Here is a 22571-nt window from a genome sequence, read left to right on the forward strand (position 1 = left end):
TGAATATAGGAATTGGGAAATCATGTTGCAGTTGTATAAGGCTTGATTTGCCTGCATTTGGAGTATTGTGTACAATTCTGATTGCCACACTACCAGAAGGATGTTGGGGCATTAGAAAGGATGCAGAAGAGATTTACCAGGATGTTGCTAGTTTAGAGGATATGGACTATGAAGAAAGGTTGAACAAACTTGAATTTTTTTCATTGAAGCGCTGGAGGATAAGCGGGGGACCCTATAGAGGTTTACAAGATTATGACAGGCTTGAATAGAGTGGATAGTTAGAGTCTTTTTCCCAGTGTCGAAAGGTAAATTATTCAGGGGCACAGGTTGAAAGTGAGAATGAGAAAGTTTAAAAGGGGAATGTTTTTTACACAGAGAGTGAGGAATGCCTGGAACACACTGCCGGAGAAGGTGGTGGAAGCAGATTCTTTAACAATGTTCGAGAGGCATCTGGATAGACACATGAATAATCAGGGACTAAGGGATATAAACCACGCAGGGGCAAGAAAATATCAAATTCGAGAGGTATCTGTGTCAGCACAGACTTGGTGAACTGAAGGGCCTATTCCTCTACTGAACTATTCTTTGATGGCAAATTGAAAAAGCCACATGAGCATTGGTCAAGTCTGATGTAATTGCACTTCTGAAATGTCTCCTGATAGATGCTCTCAGTTGGGAACATGGATGCAAACAATTAAGATTTTCTACGCATTAAAATGAGTCTTTAAAATTTCAACACTGCACTGCCAATAGAAGAGAGTCTGTATGAGGAGCACACATTAGTAAAACTTTCTCTCGTATATGAAACACCTTCATTCTTAATTCAAAATCAGGCTACAAGTCACTTCCAAGCATCAATTATTCTATATAATCCTTTGTTCAAATGATCGTATTATAATTAATAATAAGAATGGTAATTTAATAAACAAAAGTTGTAATATGAATGACTTTTTTTTCCTGTCCTCCGTATGTATTCTATTTACACACTAGAAGGCAATTTTCTAATTTTGTATTAATGGTGGAGAATTTTGCCTGCTGGCAATTCAGTGGAAATCTGGACATACATCTCTCATCACTTTAAATGATTTGAAAACTAGATGCAGTTTATTTTTGTTGAAGCAGCTAATCAATGTTGTATTTATTTATTCCATGTACCTGTGCACATCTTATGTTGAAGCATTCTTCTTCTGTTTGGTCTCAACTAAGGCTTGTGAATTTTGTTACTTCTGCAGTTCTACAATTGCAATTGAAGTTTAAATGGCTTACTTATAACTGCACTATGCATTTCATTTATCAATATTAACATCCATCAGCCAATTCTTGAAATTCAAATGGATTGCTATAATTTATCAATGTTACATGAGGCTCTTGCCACATCATTTGCAGTTTAACAGTTTAATGACTGTAAATTCCTGAATATTTCTGAATATTGATATAATGAGAAATAGGGGAAAAAATTAGATTAAAAGAGATGAGAGATGGGAAAGTAAAGAATAATTTAAAGGTTGACATTTTAAAAAATCTAAAACAATCAGATTCTGAAGAAATAAGATTTAAAGTGTGGATGCCACGGTAGCACAGTGGTTAGCACTGCTGCTTCACAGCTCTGGGGACTTAGGTTCAGTTCCTGGCTTGGGTCACTGTCTGTGTGGAGTTTGCACGTTCTCCTCGTCTGTGTGGGTTTCCTCCCACAGTCCAAAGATGTGCGGGTTAGGTTGATTGACCATGCTAAAAATTGCCGCTTAGAGTCCTGAGATGTGTAGGTAAGAGAAATTAGTGGGTAAATATGTGGGGCTAGGGCCTGGGTGAGATTGTGGTCGGTGCAGACTCGAAGGGCCAAATAGCCTCTCTCTGCATTGTAGGGATTCTATGGCTGTTTTATGTCTTACAATACACATCGATGGTCAGACAGTCAAGTGGCATTTTCACGAGGACAATGATGGAATGATGCAATTCAGATTGTATTTTTCAAATATTGACATTTCACTACACATCTGCCCCACATCTGAAGTTGTTTTACCATTTGCACATAAATAATGAGTGCCATTAACTTCACTGTTATTTTGACAGCAAAATCTGGCCCAATGTTTCAAAAGAGTGTAACAGCAGAGAATGAGACCTTTTGAGGAGGTAACCAGGAGTGTTGATGAGGGTAATGCATTAGTTGTTGTCTATATGGACTTTAGCAAGGCTTTTGAAAAGGTACGTCATAGCAAACTGGTCAAGAAAGTAAGTGCCCCTGGAATCCAAGGCAAAGTGGCACTGGATCCAAAATTTGTTGAAAGTTAGGAAACCAAGGATGAAGCTAGAGGGATATTTCAGTGACTGGAAATCCTTTTCCAGTGAGGTTCCACAGGACTCGGTACTAGGGCCTTTGCTATTTGTGGTGTACAAAAATGATTTGGACTTAAGATGTAGGGGGTATGATCAAGAAGTTTGCGGATCTCACAGAAATTGGAAGGGTGAAGCCATAGACTGCAAGAGATTGGCCAGAGCAGTAGCCAGTAGAATTCAACCCAGTGAAGCGTGAAATAATGCACTTGGAGAGGGCTAATAAAGCAAAGGATTTACACTGTGAATGATGGGACCCTGGAAAGTACTGAAGATCAGAAGGACCTTGGAGTGCATATCCACAGATTCCTTGAAGGTGGAAAGGAATTTAGTTAAGAAGGTATTTGGGATACTTGCCTTCACTAGCCAAAGAACAGAACACAAGAGCAGAGAGGTCATGTTCGATCGCTATACAAAATGCTGGTTAGGCCACAACTGGAATAGTGTGTGCAGTTCTGGTCACCACATATTAGGAAGAATGTAATTTCACTGGAGAGGAGATTTACAAGAATGCTGCATGGACTGGAGGATCTGAGCAATGAGGAGAGATTGGATAGGCTTGGGCTGTTTAACTTGGAGCCTTTGGTTAAGAGGGGACCTGACAGATGTATAAGATTATGAGGGGCTTTGATAGGGTGGACAGGAAGAACTTTTTTCCGTTAGTAGAACAGTCAATATGTAGGCTAAGAGGGGAGCTGAGGATAAATATTTTGTGGAACTCACTGCCTGAAATGGTGATTGAGTCAGAAATTGCCTAACATTTAAGAAGTATTTAGATATTCACTTGTGCATAACCTCCAGAGCTATGAGCCAAGCACTGGAAAATTGGATTAGTGTAGTCAGATCTTTGTTGACCAGCCTGGACATAATAGGCTAAACGGCCTCCTTCTGTGCTCTGAATATCTTTGAATCTACGAAACCTATAGACAACTCACTATTGAGTGTTTATACAGAAAAAGGTTTTTAACCATTTTTCATCACTTCTGCTTTCCATTTTGACATTTTTCCAACAGCTTTCAATACGTGAACTATATCAATTGCCTTCAGAAAGACCTACTGAAATAAATTCATGAGATATCCCTTAATTGCTAATTTTGTCACTTCCCCAAAGAATTTCAGCAGATCAGAGACATCATAGGAATATGTCAGATGATGTATTTCTGGAGAGCTTGCTTTTAAAACATTGAGCCAAAATGGTATGGTGCTGGTGGCTAAATGTTAAAAGCCACTTTGACTTGTGAAATCAGAGAACAGCAGGCTCTCAGACGATTCCTTCAGCTAAAATGTCATATCTATCCAACACAATAACAGTTCTCTCCATATCTGAAAAATGTAGTGGCTCACCAACTTGATGAATACAATTACTAGCTGCCAATCAATATCTTATTTCACCTACTCAGCAGAAAAAGAATAATCTGACAAATTACAGCCAAATGTGATTTGCTGGAATTAATGTGTCTTACCCACTTCCTATAACATCTTCTGTCATTTGAAGGACTGAATATACGATTTGTCTGCATTTGCAAGAACTCCAGCTATTTCTATCCATGCTGCAGTTTGTTCACTTGGCACCTCCACTGGTAAATGTGTGGACAGATTTCTTGGCAGATAGTGAAGCCCTCTATAATTCCTTTCTCTATTTTTCATTGAAGCCAGACAGGATTGGAATCTTTTTAATAGCAATTTGGGCATTCATAATAGATATTTTAATTGTGGGTTCTCTGAATGTTTCACTGGCAAAAACCATGAAGTTGCTTCATGCTGGACTTCAGTGATTATACATGACTGTATAGGGGCCAGCAGTGAACTCTGCTGTGGTCATCAGAAGACTTTGCAGGGTGCTTGGGAATTATGAAATATTAATTCTCAAATAGTATCCTGTTTTAAATGCTAGTCCAGTGGCTTCCTGTGCTCTGCAATAGAGGAAGAACACAAAATAGACCTCTACCAGTAGTACCCCTCCTCCTCTAGCATAACCACATGTTTCTTAAATGGACGTAAAAAAATGTATCATTTTACACTATGGTCATTAGAAGCTTGGAAAGAATTGCTTTTTGAACACAAAGCTTGCACCAATTGTAACCAAGTTATAACGCTGGGATTTCAATTACTCCCTGCATTTTTATTTTTATCACAATTACTTTTTGAGAAGTACAATTGAAGCATTGAATTAAACAACCATAATCAAAAGCGCAAGTATTAGGTAAAAGGACAATTCTGTACAAAAATGTTGTAAATTGACTCGGAGGGGCAAAACTGTATAGCTCTGAAAAACAGGTGTGCGAATCACAATGCACAATTAACTCCTACCCATTCCTTCCAATGCAAACACCATGCAAACTATTTGCTGACTGCTGATTTTCATGATAGCTGTGTACAACCTAGCACTAAACATACTGTTGAGTGGCTGCCCATCTCAGAACAGGGTCCAAGTCCCTGTGATGGTAACATCCCTTAGAGCTAACCTGCACTACTTAAAGTTAGTCTTGCACCACTTTAAAAGAAAATGCACTCTGACTGCAGCAGGTGCTGTAAATGGCTTGGGAAGACATTCTGAACAGCAAGTGTACGAACCAATGATGATAAGGCAGAGAATGTCCTCCATGGTTCTCAATGCAGTATTGCAAGTCTTGATGCAGGAGGAGGAAAGAGGTCCTCTATTCATTGAGGCCCTCCAAATGAACTCGAGGAAGGCAATGGGAGTAGACAGCCATCACAGTCAATGGAAGCAGTATAGCCTTGAGGGCCTGGATGTAGTGGCGCAAGACATTTAATGACGACACACAAGGAGTCAAGGTCAATGAATTCACCAGCCATGTTTCTTCACACAAATGCCAACAATCTCAAATGACATCTCATATCAAACATTCACCTCAACCTCATGCACTTGACATTGCTGCATGTCTCATGCTCACATCTCATAATCTGCACACTGCTAGCTAATCAATCATGATAGGCATACTACTCAAAAACATTGCACCACAATCACTGATACATTCTCGCTTTCTTGCAGGATGAGGTGGTGCTTAAACAGAGACAGCAGAACCTAACCAATGGGACACAGATATGAATGCAAATAATGAGATAATGGGCACGCCGGCACTCAGGGCGAGGGACAAGAACAGTGGAGATTCCAGCTTGCCAATAAGCAAGGCCACATACAAGTAACAGTCAATTAAGCTCAATGGCAAGTAAAATTAGCACCTTACTCTACAAAATTGCTCATTACCTGACACACGCTTTTCCAGTTTCATGTGTCAATCTTTTAAACAATTCACAAAATCATGAAATGATAGACTACTATAAAGAATAACAGTTGGATACAGGCATACACAACCATTTTCAGGTTTTACTACAGCTTACAAAGCACAGTGATCTATTTGTGGAAAAAGACAGCAATCCATGTGTCACTTTTACGACACTATAGTAAAATTAACTGAGCTTTCGAGAACTGTTCTATACAGCAATGATCCAGCAGATGGAGACTGTTAACCATATATAAACAGCACACAAAAAAATTCATAAAATATTTATGAGGCTGATAAATCAAATACCTGGTAAGTTTCAGCAATTTTCAGCTGTTAAGGATGCATTGTTTTTAAAATCTCAATTAAAGTTTCTGCTCATCAATTGTCATGCATTTTAGTTGGCCATTTATACTTTTCTATGTAGTCTTAACATTGAGAGCGAATTATTTAACATCTGCAACTCTGACTTGCATGTTGATGGATGAAGAACAGCTATGGTAGCAGCTACATCATACAGCACTGGTAATTATAATGCAAAGTGATATTGTTGATTATAATGCAGAGTGCAGCTGCAACATAGTAGCTTCTGATGTGGTAAAATTGACATAAAAACTGATGCAAAGGACCTTTTTAACTTTGCCAAAGAACAAAGTAAGCAAATAATAAAATGAAATTCTCGCAATGGAGTAATAAAATGCAATTTCAGTAATTATTTGAACAAGTAAGTTTTTACAATGTCTTAAAGGAATTTATAAAAACTACTTCTAGTCAATTGGACATGACATGAATGAAACTCCTCTGAGATTAAATACTAAAATTAGTTTAACCCTTGATTGTGATCTGTCTCTATACCAAGACACTTCATAGCCAGAGACTTCAATAAAACACAAGAACTCTTCAAGATGCTGCAGTTCATACACGTGGACCCGGTGTGCAAGAATTACAATATTGTGTTATGAGACACAGACCTGTCAGTTCAATGTTTAATTTTCACATTTTAACAAAGCTATAAACACTACCCATGAATACAGCAAACCAAGTTACTTTTCAGAAATATACATGCTTTACTTTTTTATTTGAATTCTATACGGAAAAAACAAACAAATTCCAGTTACTTTCATTGTCCTAAAAGTGGTTCCATTTCTTTTCCATTAGATGAGTTTGATCTTACAATAATGGAAATTTTAAAATGCTTGGGGGAAGGAACAGGAGCCATATCGCAGGACAACTGGTTGATAAAGGATATGGCGGAGATTAGGTCAATCAGGAAATAAAGATTAGGTGACTTAAAATGTGGACTTAAAACCTTTAAGATTTTCTGGCTCAGAAAGATTAGGTCACACAGTTCCATAGATTATAGGTATCTATAAAGATGGGTTAAAATAAGGACTTTCATGAAATGCTAATAAAATGATTTATTTTAATTTCAAATGGGGAGCTCAGAGAAGCAATATATCTATGGGAAGGAACAGAGCATTGTGATTAGAAGTGAGGGAAAAAAAATGTCTTTCAGGTGAGAAGACTTAACCATTTTTCTTTAAGCGAAAGAAGGATAAAAGACTATCCAGATATGCACAAAGTGTGTACACACAACAGGTTTAGTAAACAGGGAGAACTATAAGATGTCTTCAAAAAGAATGGGCAGTCTGGTAGAATGGACAAGTGGATTACAAATACTATTAAATGTAGACAAATGACAAGTATTCATTGTGGGGGAAAATAAGGAATGGGAGTATGTGATTAATGATAAGGTACTGATGGATCTGTACAAATAAAGAAAATTAAACATAATTCCCCAAAAGGATGGTTGCGGGTAGATTGTAACAGATCAATAAAAGTCTGGGTTTTGTAAATCAAGGTATAGAGTACAAAACCAAAAATATAATGATGAACTTAATAGGATGGTGGGATTAATCTTGGATTTTAGCTATCAAAAGCCAGGGAGATACAATGCACCATATGAACTCCTTCAGTATTCTAAGTATATGTGGTTCTATGAGACAGCTGTCACAGAAGCTGAAAATAAAGTCATACAATGAATAAAATCCAAAAATGCTAATTGTTTGTATTATGTACAAGATATTTCCAGGTGGTACGTTTCATGGTGTAACTTCTAAATGTTGTGAACTCAAAGCAGTATACGATAAATAGTACACCCAAATGTGGGTGCATTTCTACTTGAAACAGGATTCATGATTACATTTTACTCAGTGGAGTGCTTCCCTGTTCTGAACATCATAGCCATCTGGTAAATTGATATGGAAGATCACTTAAAAAAGGGATAAATTAATCCAGGGATTTGTAATGGTGCAATTGATGATGCAATTGTATAATCATTTCTTGATTACACATTTATGGGATGTCAGTATTATTGGCAATGCCAGCATTTATTGCCCAAACCTAATTATCCTTGAGAAGGTGGTTTTGAGCCATGTTCTTGAATGACTGCAATCCAAATGAGGAAGCTATTTGCAGTGCTATTGGGAAGCGAGTTCCAGGAATTTGACTCAATGACTATGATGGAACAGCAGTATATTTTCAAGTCAGCATGGTTTCTGACTTAGATGCGGTGCTCTTTCCATGCAGTATGTGGCCTTGTACTTCTGGATTGTAGAGGTCAAGGGTTTGGGAGGTGCTAGCAAAGAAGTCTTGGCATGTTGCTGCCAAGCGAATGCTTAAGATATGGATGGGGTGCCAGTTGGCATCTCAAGTTTTAAATTAGCAGGCAATACCTATTAGATGTTGGAAATTTCCTTTCTAACATCTATTTTACACTAGCAAAGTCTAACATTTTCCATTCTTACTTTTTGTGGAATAAAGGTTGTTTCCCTGTGATCAATGGTCAATTTATTCTCTGTGTACCTCCATGTAGAAATTCCCCTAAAATATTTGAAAAGTCAAAACCTATAGCTATTGTTCCTAAAGGTGTTTCTGTAGCTCAAGTACTTTTGATCACCCTTTTTTATTTTCTTAATTTTCCAGGCCAAGGGATGCCATTTCCCATTTTCACCCACCAAAAATATCTAAACCAGATGTATTTGAATAGCCATCCAGAAGATTGGCATGGAAAATGTCATCAAAAATGGCTGTGTTTCAGGTCTTTCAAAACCCCTGCCTGGAAAATTGAGAAAGAAGTTCTATGTATTTAATTTTTTTAATGATTGAACTTTATTGTATCTTTGAACACAATATCCCCATTCTGTGTATCAGAATCATTCTGGCTATCGCTATTTGGCCCTTCATTCACAGTATTCTGTTCCTCAACTGTCATGAGTATATGAAAAACAGGGTTCCATTGCCTTCTATTAACTGCACAGATTCTGAAATCAATCCCAATCAACCATGATAAATGGACCTTAATAGTTTGACTACCATGTTGGACAATGACTGTCCTATCCTTACATCTTAGCAGGACCATTCCATTTTTTATGACCCACTGTTGTATAGTAAATTGAATCCCCAGGATAACTGTATCTTGGATGGTCTTATACAATGCCCATTTCTCCATGATTTATCTATAATCAATCAGTCTTTCATCTTACTATGTATTACTGTAGATATCTAATTCTGGTCGGCTTCTCTATAAAGTAGGAATATTTTCATTTTACATATTTCTCCCACATCTTTAAATCACTGGGTATTACTTCATTAAAATCTCAATGTAATGGGAGACTTACAATGAGATATGGTGACATTCTGCGATACCTTTTACATTACATTTGTACTAATCTCTTTGATGAGCCTTGTATACTCATCTTGAGTGACACCTGTGTCCTTTGGTAGAATTTTTAATCTGTTAAAAGAAGGGTGAGCAAATTGTTTGTGTAACTTAAAGACAATTTGCTTTTTGTTGATCTTTGTCATCTGATGCCATTAATACTTCTCAAACATTCTGATTAGAAATGTCAAATTTTGTTAGGTAATGCCCTATTGTAGATCCACTAATTTTCAAAAGACAACTATTTTATCATATTCCATGTCCAGTTTCCTTCATGACTTTTTCTTGGAAGACTTGCTCAGCAGCAAGGGTATCTGCTACAAACTGTATTAGTACTAATGAAGTGGTTAATTCCAGCTATTAGGCTTTGAATCACCATTATTTTTAGTGACCTCAATGTGTTGTCAATCTCAAGGCTAAATCGAATAGAACTTTCATATCCACTAACCTTACATTGATCCTTATTATTGAACAAATCAAAATAACATTTTATTTGTTTCACACTATCTAATTATGGCACAATTAAATGAACCTGCAACTAATACACTCATTATGGGTCTAAAACTTCTTGTGACTAATACAGTTTCCTCATACTGATCATTATCATCATCTTGAACTTCTGAATTCTCGGTATCATGCATCAGTGTGAAAACCCTGCTGTTCCTCATTGTAAAATGGTATTTTGAGTCATGTTTGAAGAACCTGTTAACTTTTCTGCAGACATTCAAGAAGTTCATTTGCCTAATTTTGCTACTGAAATCCTGTTGTCTGTTGTGACATCCTGATCTATCAAGTGTTTTTGTCCTCTTCTTCTGTCTGTAACTCTTCCATTGTATTGATGCCTGTGCCTAGACCCTGAACAATCTTGAAAGATCATAATCATTGAGTCCTCCACTCTTTGTGACATCACTGACTGTCCCATTTACATCACCACTTCTCCAGAAATTTTTTAAAGCAGTATTTGATTCAAAAGGGTGACTTTTTCTGTGAACCTAATGCCAGTTAAGACCAGAAGCCTATCCAGCCGTTTAAACACAAGCACTGACTAAAAATTCTCCAACTTTTAAGTTCTCGAAATCTCTGATACACAGCCATTAAAGTCAATAATATATTCCTCAATGGAATGAAGGTCCATCTTTTAAAGTCTGTTGAAGTTTGACCATGCTTCAACACATCAACTAGATCATCTTTCTTGTTGATTTTATTTATGAAACTTAATTGAAAATCTAAACCTTCATCAGTATCCAACTGAGACATCCAAATCACAATATGGCTTTTGGTTTTACTTTCGTTAGGAAGCAAGAACATACTTGTTTTTTCTTCAGTAAGGATGTAATCCATGTCCACATTTCCATCTAATTTTTCCATTCAGATTTGAAGAAAATCAGTAGGTAATCACACCCTGACAAATTACAATTGCTTTCACCATTCTTCATAAAGCAACTCAGATTACAATGTTCAGTTGGATAAACGTTTTTTTAGTTTTCACTTTTCCCCTTTGGGTACCCATTCTCTGGTACCATGTTAATTCATCCAGCAGTCAGTTAGTGAAATAGAAACTCACCAGATGAAGGAGCTGCACTCCAAAAGCTCATGATTCCAAATAAGCCTGTTGGACTTTAAACTGGTGTTGTGATACTTCTTATTAACTTCAAAATAGTGCCATAGTATAGAACCCTACAGTGCAGAAAGAGGCCCTTCGGCCCATCAAGTCTGCAGTGAACCCAAACACACGAAAGTAACAGCATAGACTTTGTGCTTGAATTCTAAGATGGGACTTGAACCCACAACCTTTGGATTCAGAGGTGAGAGTACTACCTACTGAGCCACATCTGACTGCTATGTCTTCAATCAATCAATACCTTCTGCTTAATTTATTCAATTAACACATTATTAAACATATTTAAGCCTGGAATAGAAAGATTGTTGGTCTCAGGAAATCAAGCAACATTGGGAGCAGACAGGCAAGTGAAACTGAAGCCAAAGATCAGCCATGATTATACTGAATGATGGAACAGGCTTGATGGGCTGCATGGTCTGTTCTTGTGCCAATCAAACAAACGGTTCTATCCTAGAGCACTGTCAGAAAGTGAGAAACTACTCAAATAGATAAAAACGATCCTAGATACAGTGAAATCCTAGAATTCAAGCACAAAGTCTATGCTATTACTTTCGTGAAGTATAGTGGGAGTACCCCCCTGTTGAATGCGCTGTTTGGGTGAGATGGTAAACTGAGGTCCTGTTGCCGTCTCAGGCAGGCATATTTCAAGAGAGAAGGAAATAGGAAGATAAATCAAGTCACATTGCTCTTGTGGCCTCCAAACAACTGTTTTGAGCTGCTCCTATGGAAATTTAAGAAGGTCAACGTACAAGAAGCAAAAAAAAAATTTAAAGAAGGTTTATTATTAGGATTATCAAAGATGCATGCATTAAATTTTTGCACTTTACCAGCTACTATTAGATGCCCACAGAATGGTAGAGATAACCATTAAGGTTTAACAAAAATAGTCTTTTAAAAACAAAATTATGTTCACCGGACATTGTTTATGTGGTCACAAACCACAAGAGCTTAATATCAGGTTTTGATCATGTGGCAGGCCATACACCTTGTTAAGTGGGGATTAGGATCACTGATGTGGGAAATGGGAAAAACCACATCCGTGCAATATGGATATTCTTTGGAGATTTGGGTTAAGAGTAGAGAGAAAGCACTATTTTGTGTTTGGCTGTAATATACCTGCCCATGGGTTACTTGACACTAACCCTAGATACTGGAAATGGGGAACTTTTATTTTCTGGTGACAAGATTCTCCATTGGGATGTGTACAAAAACACACTGGTAATATTTTTTAAAGCTATAAAGGGTGGAAGGGTGTAAAGAAAATGTATGACAGGCAAGCTAGAAACTTCATATGGTCAATGCACATTGAGGATTATACAGATAAACAAGAATTGAGTCAAAATAATTAAGCATTTACCAAAAATGAATAAACACTATTATGGGGGGTTTCATTTCCTTGGTAAAATGTAACTTACATTACAGATGAGGAAGAATATTCAGCCCGCCAAAATGACCCATTTGTCCACTACTGCATATAGTTGTTTGTTAAATAAATCTAGGATTTTCTTTCGCCACTGCCCAAAACTTTAATCCAATTGTTGATCACACTTTGCAGAAAAAATACCTCAGTTCTAAAGTCATCATTATAAATTTAAATTGTAGCCCTCTGTCCTGCTTCCAGTTCAATTAAACAATAGCATTCTGAATTAATCCTTTCCATATTATGTATTCTGCTATATAAAATTACCTTTTAAGGCACCTCCTTTCCAAGCTGAAAAGATAAAGTACTTAAATCAGGGAACTAAAAATACCTGATTATAATGTCTGCAGGAAAGTTAGATAATTTGGTACAGGGATAGGAGCAACCTTAGTGATTAAGGATGAAATCACTTTTATAATAAAGAGAAGATCTAACAAAAGGTAAGAAAATAGTGGAAACTTTAAGAGTAGAATTAAGAACAAAACTTTGTTTTATATAGCACCTTTAATATAATGAAACAGTCCAAGATGCTTCAAAGCAGCATTATAAAGCAAAATTTGACACTGAGCCGTTCAAAGAGATTTTTAGCTAGAAGAATAAAAGGGTCAAAGAGGGAGGTTTTACAGAATGCCTTCAAGGAAAAACGAATTCAGAAGGTAGAGAAGTTTAGAAAGGGAATTCCACAGAGTTTGGGCTATTGCAGCCAAAGATACAGTCACCAATGGTGGAACAATTAAAATCGATAATGTTCAAGAGGTCAGAATTAAAGATGTGCAGATCTCAGGATGGGTTGTGGGTCTGAAGAAGATTACAAAGATAGTGAAATGGGAATTTAAAAATCAAAGCATGGTTTAACTGGGAGCCAGTGTAAGTCACAAGCAGAGGGCTGATGGGTGAATTGGACTTAGGACATTGAACATAGAATAAATAATAATAACATAGACTTAGTTCAAGTTACAATATCTCTGCTTCTGCTTGTAGCTACTCTCACCAGCAGATTTATATTACATGTCAGGTTTGTCTGTCTTGCACCATTCTTGCTAATTCAATGTAATTTGTTTTTGTGACATCTGTCAACCAGCTATGCCGAGGTTGACCCTCTTTCTGTTGCCCAGTTAGGAGACAAGTAACAGAATTATGGATGACCACAAGTTTACAGAACAACAACTTAGATTTATATAACACCACTAATGTAATTAAATCTCCCAAGGCACTGCACAAGCACATTATAAAACAAGTCTGACACTTAGCCCAATAAAGGAGATAATAGATCTGGTTCATGGGCAGGACTTATGATTTTCAGCCACTTCTTGGATTTATGCAACGATGGAGATGTTTACCATTGTGCAAAAACCTGGGCTGACATAGGAGTTGTCTCCTGGCCTCCTGATAGCAGCAATGGAATAGCAAACTTGAATGTTTTCAGGATACTCTTCTCGAACTATCTGTTCTATAACAGTGGTTCTCAACCTGTGGTCAGGGGGAAAAATATAATTACGTGTACCTTACAAAGATGAACACTTCTTAAAGATATAAATTTATATGAAAGTGAGATTTCATCTGCAGTCGTTTGAGTTTAGTACAAATAAGACCTTCTACTACAGACTTAAGAAATACGATAAGCATTATGGAAGATGCCAGAATGAGTTTAGCCTTGACCACTGCTGTCATGTCCAGATCTCATGATGTTGCTTGTCCATACATCTCACCTAGTTCTGCAGGAGGAGCAACACAGCTCTGCTCCTGTATTCTCATGGTGTGGAGATGCTAGCATTAGACTGGGGTAAACACAGTAAGAAGTCTCACAATCTGTTAAAAGAAGTGTCAGGTTAAAGTCCAACAGGTTTATTTGGTAGCAAAAGCCACTAGCTTTCGGAGCGCTGCTCCTTTGTCAGGTAAGTGGGAGTTGTGTTCACAAACAGGGCATATAAAAACACAAACTCAATTTACAAAATAATGGTTGGAATGTGAGTCTTTACAGGTAATCAAGTCTTAAAAATACAGACAATGTGAGTGGAGAGAGGGTTAAGCACAGGTTAAAGAGATGTGTATTGTCTCCAGCCAGGACAGTTAGTGAGATTTTGCAAGCCCAGGCAAGTTGTGAGGGTTACAGATAGAGTGACATGAACCCAAGATCCTGGCTGAGGCCGTCCTCATGTGTGCGGAACTTGGCTATCAGTCTCTGCTCAGGGACTCTGCATTGTGGTGTGTTGTAAAGATCCTGTTGGGGAACACTTCAGCAGTCACGGGCATTTGGCCTCTGATCTTTGGATAAGCGTTCTCCAAGGTGGCCTTCATGACACATGACAGTGCAGAGTCGCTGCACAGAGACTGATAACCAAGTTCCACACACATGAGCATGGCCTCAACCGGGATCTTGGGTTCATGTCACACAATGTGTAACCCTCATGGCTTGCCTGGGCATGCAAAATATCACTAACTCTCCTGGCTGGAGACATCTCTTTAACCTGTGCTTACCCCTCTCTCCGATTACCTGTAAAGACTTACATTTCAACCATTATTTTGTAAGTTGAGTTTGTGTCTTCATATGCTCTGTTTGTGAACAGAACTCCCACTTACCTGATAAAGGGGCAGCGCTCCAAAAGCTAGTGGCTTTTGCTACCAAATAAACCTGTTGGACTTTAACCTGGTGTTGTGAGACTTCTTACTCTATATTCTCACACATAGAGGTGATTCCAATGACTGCAGCACTGAACCGGCTTTAGTGCCACTGTTGGCAGTCTCTCGGAGTCTAAGGGACACAGGCAAACTGAAACCACACTACCTGATTCAAAAAGAATGAATGATAAATGGATAGGAGGTGTGCAGAGCCTTACTGCAACAATGGACAATCAGTTGTATTTGAATTATGCTGTCGGTGGGATCTTGCACAATGCAGAGGATGTAACTACAAAGAGATTTGACCTGACCAAAGAAGTTGTTACTGAAATTGACAATATGGTTGGAGAATAGAAAAGAGAGCTGCAAAGTTCTCTTGATAATAAAGAAATGAGAATGGTTGAAGATGGATCAGTGGCCATTAAGTCCCAGAGGCAGACAGATTTCTCATCTATTACCTCCAATGAGCACATACAACGTAAGCAATGAGTGAACACACCTCAACTTCCTCAGCACTGTTATCACTCATCTGGTCAAAATGTGGAGGTTGCAGACAGGCATGAGGTGCCTACAGTAATGGAGATCTCCAAGGGGAACAGAAATGTTGGGTTAAATGACAGATCGTTTCCCAACTTTCAGCTGAAGGAAGTCACTTCAAATAAATACACAAACGAAGCTAATGATGAACCACCCAACATGGACCCATTGCTCAATTTTGTAGCGGTGCAGATTGACTGGAAAAATCTGTTTGAAAGACAAAGGAGGATGAGCTGAAAGCAGGCCCAGAACTGGCCACAGCAACTACAAATCTCAAGAGCTTTAGCCAACAAGTTCCACCTCCAACAGAAATGAAATCTGGTCAACTGACTCATAATGTTTCAGAGTTTGCAGATGGTGATTAAAGGACCCAACAGAGTTCAGTATCAGTGCGCAAAATTGTCAATCCGGTCAAACAGCAATTCCCAATCTGCAGATAACTTTACTTAAGCAATGATTTCATTGTAGAATCAGTGACAGTTTTTCATGTGCAGGACAAAGTAGAAGCATTAATCAAGAAAATAGAGATATGGGCCAAACAATTTGAGCAGTCAAATTACCATTTGCAACTTCCCCCAATACCTCTGTGGGATATTTTGGCCACAATAGAAATGCAGTTTCCAAACAGTGTGAAACACAACATCAGAGAGCACCTGCAAAGTTTGAAACATATCTACACAATATTTCCCTGTTCCCAACACAAAGTTCCTACTGTATAGGAAATCCCTTTGTGTGCCTTAATGATGACATCCTTGCAAACCTGACATTGAAAGAGCAAGACAGCTTTGTGGAACTGTCCTGTGACAGTTGAATTTTTCTCAGAACTACCTGACTGACATTTGGCTTAAGGTTGCTTCAGAATACCCAGAAGCATCTGACAAGGCAGTAAAGTTTTTGATGCCTTTTCGTACAACCTATCTTTATGAAAATGGATTTTCAGGGCTTGTCACATTGAAAACTAACTATCAAAATGACTTAACATTGAACCAGATCTCTGATTGAGACTGTCACTTAGGACCTGACATGTAATGCTTGATGTCTGCAAAACAACGTCAGCTTTCTCATTAGGGAAGCATTATCTATTTCCACTGGTAGGCCTACTTCAGGTAAATGTAGTATAGTGAGTACAATGTATTTGTGAGTGTGCATCATAAACTACTAGAAATAGCAGCATTTTTAATACACATTGATATACAAGTTTGATTCCCATCTGCCATAGGCTATGTAAAAACAAAATGTTTAAAATGGCTTGCATACCTTATGGCCTTTTGATGACAATCAACATAAAGGAAAGGGGGAACCACTGTTCTAGAACCAACAAAGGAGCAGGTCTTTTTCCTTAGATTTAGCAATTATCTAATGGCAATCATAATCATAATAGTGACTGAATTCAACATAACGATTGTAAAGGAAAAACATAACAGCTATGAGAATTCTAGATTCAGGGAAGGTTTACTTCAATGTGATGGAACAGAAACTATCCACACATCTGTTATTGCATAGAACAACAGAAAATCAGTGGGAATGTTTCAAAAGGATATAATCTGATACAGGAACAGTTTGTACCCGAAGGGGCTAGATTTCTACTTGTCCAAAATAAAACAACTATGGTCAACAAGAGGTAAGGGACTTAATCTAAAAGAAAATGAATATAATCAGGCAAAAATAGCACAGATCATGGTTATTAGAAGAACTACAAAGAACAGCAAAGGGTGGCAAAACAGTTGATAAGATCTACAAAAAGGGAGTACGAGAAGAAACTTACAAGAATTACCAAAATCAACACCAATAATTTGACAATTATAACAAGAGATTGGTCAGGAATAATGTGGGTACCTTGAAAACTGATAGTGGGATACTCCAAATGGAAATATGGAAACAGCAAACATGGTTAGTAATTACTTTGTAGGAGTATTTACGGTAGAGTAAGAGGTTGCTTAACTAACAAAGGCAACTAATGTTAAATCAGGAACTCACCAAAATTAATGTAAGTGATGAAGAAAGTAATGGCCTGAAAGAATGACAAATACCTACAAACAGATGATTTATATTCTAGATTTTTAAAATGAAGTAGGTGAGAATATTGCAGATGCATTAACTATAATCTTCCAAAATTCTCTCGATTCAGGAGCCATTCCTTTTGTTTGGAAAACACACATAACTCCGCTATTTAAGAAAGGGAGAAAGTGAAACTAGGGAATTACAGACCCAGTTAACCTAATATTTGTTGTCAGGAAGTTACCTATAGTGTATGACATCTGAACACCTCAAAAATTTTCAGCTGATCAAAGAAAGCCAGCATTGTAAAGGGTAGGTCATGCCTGATGAACTTGACTGAATTTTTTGAAGAGGTGATTAGAATGGTGAACAGGAGAATGTCATTGGATGTTATTTGTGTACATTCCCAGAAGGCAAGTGCCAAGGTCTCTCAAATGAGGTTGTTAACTAAAGTTGAATGGCATGGAATTGAAAGCAAATTATTGACCTCTTTGGAAAGTTGACTGAGTTGCAGGACACACAAGGTAGGGCTTACGGGCAAATACACTAATTGGCTGGGTGTGACTAGCAGTGCCCTGCAAGGATCTATCGTGGGTCTGAACTATTCGTTATGCTGACTCATAATTTAGCTGGTAGGATAGAAAGCCACATATCTAAGTTTGTCAGTGAAACAAAGATGGGCAAATCTGTATAAGGTGTAGGAGCATAAATTAGAGTTATTAATAAATTTTGTGATTGGACAAGACTGCGGCAAATTTGTTTTAATGTAGGCAAATACAAAATCATCAACTTTGGACCTAGAATGAATAGAATGCAGTAATTTTATATGGTTAAAAAAGCTGGAAACAGTGAAGATCCAAAGATTCTTGATGATGAGTACATTGGTTATTAAATTGTCATGAATAGACATAGAAAATAATTAAGGGTGGAAGAAGTTTGGAATTCTCCAACAAATGGCAGGATTGTTTGTTAACTTTTAAATCTAAGATTGTTTTGTGAATCAAAGCTTTAAAAGGTAAGTTATATGGCACAAAGGTAGATACCAGTGAAGTACAAGTCAACCTTTGAAGCCTCAAAAAATCCTCCCAAAAATGGGAGATGACTTTTGTGCCAAGTAGAAAACTTTGCCAATTGCACAGGTGTGGGTGGTCGCTATTTGAAATGTCATCAGCATCCAACAAAAACAAAGGATGTGTCTTAAACTCTCATGCATCTTTGCAGCACAGCCATATTGCTTGTTCGATACCTGGTGCCAAATTATAAGGTACCAGTAAGGAAAACATGCATTTACTTATTGAATCAAAAATTGAGTTTGACTACTAATGAAAGTACATGTCACGACTAAAAACTGGGGAGTTGGCGGGGGGGGGGGGGGGGGGCGCGGTGGCCAATCTATAGTCAGAGACAATTAAAACCATAAGTTCTAAGGGCAAAAAAATGGAGTCGTCTGAGACTGGGTCAGCTTTTATGATGCAGTTTACAATATATAGAGTTAGGTTACAGATTAGCCATGATCTGATTCAGTAGCAAACAAGCTCAACTAAATGGCCTATTCCTGTTCCTACATATTTCCTTATAAATTAACTTAGAAATCAGCCTCAGAGCTCATGTTTCTAGCACTAGAATATCTCCTTTTCTAAACATTCCACTGTTCATTATTTGGTGCTCTATTTCAATTTGAAATAGTAACTGTTGCATCTCCTCAGACTCCAATGATGTGGAGATGCTAGTGTTGGACTGAGGTGAGCACAGTAAAAAGTCTCACAACACCAGATTAAAGTCCAACAGGTTTATTTGGTATCATGAGCTTTCGGAGCAATGCTCCTTCATCAGGTGAATGAATACTGTATATTGTCCACTCACCTGATGATGGAACAGCTCTCCAAAAGCTTGTGATACCAATAAATCTGTTGGACTTTAACCTGGTGTTGTGAGACTTCTTACTGTGTCAAGACTTCAGTGGGTAGGGTTTTAAAGATGATGAGATGAAAGTCAGTGCACAATGCGCTACTGCTGACCTTCAAAAGCCCAAGACCATTTAATGTTCACTTAAGCACTGATTGACAGTGGGCGGGACTTGTCTGCCCTTGGAAGGAAGTCCCACCTGTGACAGCTGTCAACTAATCAGATTGGCCAGCAGCCCTCTAACCCATCCAGACACAGCATTGTAGTGGTCAGAAGAGGTACTGCAGTGCTCAGTCTGCAAGTCTGCTGGGACCACAAGATTCAGAGATTCTTAGGTGGGAGGGAAGGGGATCGGGGGGGGGAGGGAGCGATCATGGCATCAAGCAGTAGGCGAGGGATTGGGTGGAGGGCTGGAGCTCCAAGATCATGAAGGGAAGGGCGCTCCAAATCTGAAGGGGCCTTCAGATTGAAGCGCCACCTCCTTTCCTGACTGAGATAGAGAAAAGTTCATTTCTCTGTTTCCCACCTTGTTCACACTCACTCCCAATAACCTAAAAATTGAGGTTGAGTGAGGAAAGGCCTTTAAGTGACTATGAAGTGGCCTCAGACCTCACAACCCATCTCTGGAAGTGGAGGGGGGAGGTGAGCTGCTGAGAGCCCTATGTCTCTTTCAACATCCTCATTAATTACTGCAATCCATTTGTGGATTACAATGTATGAATCCCATATATATTATCTTCATACAATATTTTAACAGAAGTCTTGAGGATTTGATGGGCATGGAAGGTGCATGCATAATGTGAACAGATTATCAGTCCTGTAAATCCTTCCAATACGCCTGATGACAGGTGGTAAAGAGTGAGAGAGGTTCTTGGTCAGCCATGCTGCAGAAGGTATTTGCAAACCATTGCAGAATTTTGTCAAGCATTATCACAGACTAATCAAATGGAAATCGATGGTCACAAATGTCTTCTTAGGGCAGAGTACCCAAAGGAAGAGGGTGTAATTCTTTAAACTTGTAATAAATTTCAGTAATTTGTTTGGCCCTATTATATTTTTATTAACTTGTTCCATAATTTAATATTTGTAAATTTGATCAATTTACACCGAATTTCCAAATCTAAGGACAGGATTTTAGATATTTGCACAAGTGTTCATGTCTGCCTGTCTCCATACTTGTCCCCATTTGTAGGTGAAAATTCTGCTGCAAGTTATTGATGCAAATTAGAAACAACGGTATTCGAATACTAAGCCCGAGTCACGCAATACTCTCCCAACCCATTCAGGCATTTTCTTCAAATGTACCATTGTAGTGACATCAGTTTTCTTGAACCTGACTCAAACATGTCACTTGCATGTTGTGACTTATACATTGAGATGCAGTGCACCTCATCAGTAAGATAAAATACAAGTGAGTCCTGTGGATAAATCACTCAACATCTGACTTGTAATTGAACTGTCAGTACAGCTGTCTTAGGCAACCACAAGAACACTGAGAAACTGACAACCACTATGAAGCCACAATAAATGACATAACGTTAAAAAGACTACGCGAAGTGCAAAGATCCTCCTGGGCAATTTATGTGCTAAATTATTTCAAAAATGTCCTTGAATTAGTTTGATTTAAGCAAAGTTGTGACTTTAAATAACTGTAACCTGCTGCAGTGACGCTGGAAGTCACATTTTCCATGGTTCAGCATGTCATGTGTCATATGATTTACAGTTAATGGCCATCAAGAACCAAGCCATAATTTCCCAAAGAGATGAAGATCCTTCTGTCCAAAGTACTCCCCAATGTCTTTTACAACACAGCTTTGTATTTTTATACAAGGCAATGCAATATCTGAACTGTGATTTTTTTTGCATTTGTACATGGGATATTAATCTTTTTTTTCGACAAGATGCAAAATCACAGTTCAACTTTGCATCTATAGGCAAGTTCCTCTTCTTCAGCAGTCCCTCAGGTCAAGGGTGCCTTGCTTCCACTCCAGGGAGGTGGGGTCTGCGGTGGCTGAATAGTCCAATCCTGGAATCACAGACTCTGCCACAAGTTTGGTAGGTGGTGTTTGATAAGGTGGATGGTAAGACACTCTAGATTCTGTGCTCTCTTTCCACTGTTTATGCTTCACCTCTGCATACCCAACCCAGTAATGCTCAAGGTGATTGGTCCTTCGCAGATGTTTCTTCTCCAGTTTGTGCAATTGAAAAGCAAGTGATTTTGCCACGTCAATGAGGATATGAGGAGGTTTTCAGAATATCCTTATAGTGCTCTCTCTGACCTCCTGGTGATCGCTTGCCATTGTGGAGCTTGGGGTAGAGTGCTTGTTTCGTGAGTTATGTGTTGAATATGAGAAAAATGTGGCCCATCTATCGCAGCTGATGGAGCCTGCCCAGTACCTCGATTCTGGGGATACTGACCTGGGAGAGGAGCTCACATTGGTATACTTATCCTGCTAGTGGATTATCCTGCAGAGGCAACATTGGTGATATCTCTCCAGGGTTTTGAGGTGTCTGTTGTACATTGTCCATGTTTCTGATGCATATAGGAGGATGGGCAACATGACTGCTGTGTAGGCCATGAGCTTGGTTCTGGATTTGAGGCCTTAGGTTTTGAATACTCTGTTCCTCAAGTAAGCAAAGATTGCACTAGCACATTGGAGCTGATGCTGGATTTCATCTTCAATATCTGTTCGCATCAAGTGGAGGCTCCCGAGGTATGGAAAATGATCCATGTTATCCAGGGGCTCACTGTGGATCTTGATGATTGGGGGATAGTTTTGTGTGGCAGGAGTGGGCTGGTAGGGAACCTTTGTCTTCCAGATGTTTAGTCTGAGGCCCGTTCTCTCATATGCCTTGATGAATGTGTCAACAATGGTTTTGTAGCTTGGCCTCTGAGTGTGCGCACTCACAGGCGTCATCTGCCTACTCAGTGATAAAGGTTGGAGAAGTCTTGGTTCTGGCCTGCAGGCATCAAAGGTTGAATAGTTGCCTGCTTGTCCAGTAGGTTAGCTCCATTCCAGCAGGGACCTTCAGGGTGATGCTGCGAGGATGATGATAAAGAGCGTTAATGCTACGACACAGCATTGTTTGACTCCAGTTTGTACACATATTGGGTCTACGTGGTTCTGCTGGTGAGGATCACAGTTTGCATATCATCATGGAGTAGGTGGAGAA

At 38.5% G+C, this 22571-nt stretch overlaps 1 long non-coding RNA gene across 2 annotated transcripts in view; it reads right to left on the reverse strand.

Moving 5' to 3' along the window:
* LOC145344076 (uncharacterized) overlaps positions 1–22571 on the reverse strand; it is a 144448-nt gene that overhangs the window by 1287 nt on the left and 120590 nt on the right. The window lies entirely within an intron of this gene.

The sequence above is a fragment of the Carcharhinus amblyrhynchos genome, chromosome 6 (assembly GCF_965287045.1).
Source record: "Carcharhinus amblyrhynchos chromosome 6, sCarAmb.v2.hapA, whole genome shotgun sequence".
In the NCBI taxonomy this organism is placed as follows: Eukaryota; Metazoa; Chordata; class Chondrichthyes; order Carcharhiniformes; family Carcharhinidae; genus Carcharhinus; species Carcharhinus amblyrhynchos.